The 5,059-nt window shown below is 35.7% G+C and overlaps 1 long non-coding RNA gene across 1 annotated transcript; it reads right to left on the bottom strand.

The window, feature by feature from the left end:
• Window positions 1-1,979: 1,979 nt before the first annotated feature.
• LOC122624790 lies at window positions 1,980-2,843 on the bottom strand. The gene is made up of 3 exons (XR_006326512.1): window positions 2,727-2,843; window positions 2,174-2,554; window positions 1,980-2,101 (listed from the first exon to the last, which is right to left on the bottom strand). It is a non-coding gene; the product is annotated as an uncharacterized LOC122624790 (long non-coding RNA).
• Between the last annotated feature and the right edge of the window lie 2,216 nt (window positions 2,844-5,059).

The following is a 5,059-nucleotide window of genomic DNA, read 5'->3' as shown; positions in this document are numbered from 1 at the left end:
AGAGACGAAAAATGTCCGAAAAAGAAAGCTCCAATAAAATGGAACTACCTGTTATTTTAAATGGCCAATTTTTTAAGCCAGATGGCAAATATGTATTGTGTGTAAATAAAACTATTAAATTCGACGAAAATTTAACTGGAAATTTACACAAACATCTTAAGGCAAGTACAATATAATTATATTATATGTACATATGTTCATATGTGTGTATTTCTGTGCAAGTTAAAAGTGAAGTAAAGTAAATGAAAATAAGTATAAGTTCTGTTCTTCGGGATATAAAAGTTCGTTTATACTTTTTAAATTAAAGAACATTTTATTGACAAAATCAAATTTTGTAATGTGTTAAAAGGGTATTTTCTCGGAAAATAATTTATGCCCGAAATGTGTATTTATACATATGTACATACGCACATGGAAAAAATGATTTTGTAAATAAAAGCGCATTGAATTCAGAAAATATAAAAATTGTGCTTTGATGTGTCGACGTTTTCTTATACCAAATCAAATCGGCACATTTTATTTCATATGTACATATACATATATATGTATGTACATACATATGATGTGTGCTTTTGTGACGGAATTTTTTGCGTTTGTAAAGATGAATGGTTACATCAATATATATTGGAAATGGATGATATATATTGATGTAGTCATTCATTTTTACATACGCACATACAATAATTGGCGCCAAAATATTGATAATATATATTGATGTAGCCATTCATTTTTACATACGCACATACAATAATTGGCGCCAAAATATTGATAAAATATATTGATGTAGCCATTCATTTTTACATACGCACATACAATATTTGGCCAAAATTCCGTCACAAAATTAAATGTTATGATGTTTTAAAAATATTTTATTCTATTAATACTTTTTTTGTAGAGGGTGCATCCAAACAGCTACGCGTCATATGAGGCCATGAAATCAAAAGTGGCAACAAAGGAAGAGAATAAATTATCAGAGCCTAAGCAAGCAAATTTCTTCTGTTTCCAAAGTTCAAGCCAGGTAAAGAAAAAAAAATTATATTTTATAATAATTCATATATATTTTAATAACCTCTTTTTGTAGCTAAACAACAAAATTTGCGACTATATTATCGCTGAAATGCTGCCACTATCTACCGTGGCAAGTTTTATATCCCTTTTGGGTGCATTCGCTGGGCGTTCGGTAAATATTCCGTGCCGGAAAACTATAAGGACGATGTTGGATAAACGCAGAGAAGATTACTGTAAATTTGAATTGGAAGTTTTAGCCTATTTAAACGATCTCGACAAAAATGTCACTTCTTTGCATAAATATAAGCGAATTCTTAATGTATTTTTAAAGTTTAACACTGTCCTTCCCAGCTCTGCTCTCGTTGAAAGAATTTTTAGTTGTAAAGTTAGTAATACTAACTACAAAAAGAAATAGGCTGGGAGATCACGTATTCGAAACCTTAGTTATGCTTAAAAAAACCATTAATTAAGTAAGTTAATCATACTATAAAAGTTTTTGTAAGTTTAAATATGAACTGTTATTTTATTTTTAAAAAGTACCGAATAAAAAATTTAAAAATTCGTAAACTTGTTTTTACCTTTTATCTTTACCTAGGTACAGAAAAATTTGAAAACCTTTTACCTTACCTAGGTACTTATTTTTGTAAAAACCTTGTACCTTACCTAGGTAAAAATATAGCGTACCTGTCCCAACACTGATAATAACACAAAAGCGACGCAAAGGGATAAGAAAACCAATTAACAAAAATAGCAAACCAAGCAATACTTGCATGGCACAAGGCCCCTGATCCATTCCCTCCAAGGACCTGCAATCCTGACAGCCACCCCGACTGCTGGGTTAGTATGGCTGCAATGTTGACATCAATCGCCCCATCGATTTAAAATATTCCACAAAAAAAAAACACAATACAATTACAATGAATTATATACATTATTGAACATCTTGCTGTAGTCCTCCCTAGCACAAGTTGCGTGGTGCTGCTGCTCGCCGAAATGCCTGAATCCTGCCACCACGAAAACGCATTTTGGCCCCCTGACGGCAGCATAAACCACTCCTTGCATGATGTAACCCCGGATGCATGCTGACGAATCTCTTATAAACAAAGAATATAAATATGTAATCGGCTCAAAATAAATCAAGGAAATTATTTAAAAGATCACAAACCAACGAAAACGAGGCTGACAATCCTGCGAATTTACACTCCGTCTCCATGCTGCAGTCATCCGTCGATGAGTGGACCTACTGCTAGCCAAAATGCCAAAATTCGTCAGTCGCAAATTCACACACTGACCCGCGTCAAAAAAATGATCACCAAATTTAGCTTCCTCGCAAAATTCGCTAAAAACTAAAAACAAAAACAACTCAGTCAACCAAACAACAACGATACAATTAATCACTTATCCTTTCACAGCCCTTGGCAACGAATCCTCGCCTGGTGGCTCCAGTTGGCTGACTCCAGGCGAAATGGGCTTATGATGGGGCCGTCGTCCGAGCGTTTCTTCTCCTGCAACGAGTTATCCTGGCCGATCCTGTCTCGATTCTTGACTGCCGCGAGGGAATTCGTAGTTAACACAAGTTACACAAGCATTTCTCACGGGGTGAGCACTATATATATACATATATATATGAAAAAAAACAAACGTAGCCCTCACCTAAACGGGAGTGCGGTAATAAACTATAAAACTAACCCCAGTACCTTTTTATAACTTATACTCACCATGACAAGAAACCTAGCTGCTGAAACCAAACTGGCTGCAACTTCGATGACTCCCCTCGGCGATGACTGGCGGAGCTCCTAGCGATATGGCGGTACCGTCCTTCTGGCGGGGGTTGCTGAAAATAAATATAAAAAACAAGAGAGAACGCTATAGTCGAGTTCCCCGACTATCTGATACCCATTACTCAGTTAGTGGAAGTGCGAAGGATAGTCTTTAACACTGACAGTTTTTGGCGGCTTGTGGGCGTGGCAGAAAGTTTTTTGGCAAATTGATAGAAATTTACAAGTCTAATACGAAAATGAAAATATATCAAAACATTTTTCAAAAGTGTGGGCGTGGCAGTTCTGGGCTGTTTGTGGGCGTTAGAGTGGGCGTGGCAACATATGTCCCTGCGTCTATGTCCCTGGAGTCTGTATGCATAATCTCAACTTTCTAGCTTTTGTAGTTCCTGAGATCTCGACGTTCATAGGGACAGACAGACGGACGGACAGACGGACATGGCCAGATCGACTCGGCTACTGATCCTGATCAAGAATATATATACTTTATATGGTCGGAAACACTTCCTTCTGCCTGTAACATACTTTTCAACGAATCTAGTATACCCTTTTACTCTACGAGTAACGGGTATAACAATGTTATTTTAGTTTGAAAACAAATATTCGAATTCTTGCACTTGTCGCTAATGTAAACAATCAATGAAAGCGATAATGTTACCAGATGTCGTTTTTAGGTGATCCTCAAGTATACAATAACGTAGATTTACTTACCTTATTACTACCCAAGTCTCAAACCAGGCAATTTTGTACTCAAAACACAAATTCTGGTACCTAGATATTACAACTAAAGTGTAATCAGAGGTAAATTAAATTGTGGATACCGAACCACAAAGTCAGTCTGTCTCCATAACTTCACCCGCAAAGCAAACAAAAAACGGTAAAAATTATTTTAAAATAAAAAATATATAAAATATAAAAACGCTTTCACTCGCTACGATAAAAAATTGAAAAGAGTTTTTCACAAGCAATGTTTAAAATCCATCTATAACTGAAAAACAATAAAAATCCCGGGTAAATTCGGAAAACCAAGCGAGCTGCAGACCGAACTTAAAGGAGAAAGTAACCAAAGACCAAATCCATAACGAGTAGCCAAGGAGGAAAAACTGTGACGCCTAAAATCTGAAGACTGGTAAAACAAAAACTTCTATCAAGGTATTTAAAAATTAAACCCATAAAATTATACCTATAATTCAAAAAATATTGCCATGGCAAATACACTATTTTCTGAGGCTTCGTCTGACTGCGATATTTTCTCAATAACTTCAAGCCCAGAACAGGAAAAGAACAAATTTTTAAGGTGATGATCTCTAGATAGCTTAAGTGGACATGCTCGTGATACCTGTGATTTAAATACACATAAAAATTGGTACTTAAAGCATAAGCCAACACGAGGATGTGCCATAGAACTTATTGAGATGTTAAATGCTCATAAGTTGAAAGTTAAGCCCTTTTATAAACTTAATTGTTCTGAAAAACCCGATATTAGTAAAGTAGCGGGCGGCCCCTAGTTACATCTCGGTATAGCAAAACAATGAAACTACGAGTATCAGCGTTTCCCCAATTGCCGGACAGACTGAGCATCGATATAAACACTGACTGACTTCCAATTTATAAGAGTTATAGAGCACAGTTATGGCCTATTCTTCTAAGAATTAATAATATCCATTGCCGCCCAGTATTGCCAATTGAAGTTTTTATGGGACATAATAGGCCTTTTAATTGCGACGAGTTTTTATCAAAAATTAGGCCCGAAATTTCCGATATTATTAAAAATTGGTTGCGGCGCCTGTAGCGACTGCAAAGTTATTATATTGGTTAAAACATGTGCGTTAAATTAGCGGCGAGGGCGGAACGGTGGAAATTTTCGTTATTTAGAGAAGAATTGCAAAAAATAAAAATGCAAAAATGTTAAGAAAAGAAAGATCTAACTATCTATGTGCTACTTAAGTTTACAGGACTCAAGAAAGTATATAAAATATGCAATTGAAAATTCGGCTCCCTACTATTTAAGGAGTATCTCCACTCGCAGAGTGGATAATAATGCACGCCAGACCACCTTAAAGGACATTTTCTTAAGGACTATTCAGGAAAATTTCATACAAAAATTATCCACAGTTTTTGAGATAATGGCATAACAGTGGGTCCATCTATGAACCATCCCATACAAAAATGAGTCCTTAAATGTCATTTTGGTGTCTATTGTGGTGCTCACAGAGCGTGTTCCGGAATGCCGTGATAAGTACTGATCCTGGAAAAATGCATCAAAAAATTAT

The sequence above is a fragment of the Drosophila teissieri genome, chromosome X, assembly GCF_016746235.2.
Source record: "Drosophila teissieri strain GT53w chromosome X, Prin_Dtei_1.1, whole genome shotgun sequence".
Taxonomy (NCBI): Eukaryota; Metazoa; Arthropoda; class Insecta; order Diptera; family Drosophilidae; genus Drosophila; species Drosophila teissieri.
This window is presented reverse-complemented; position numbering and strand designations above follow the sequence as displayed.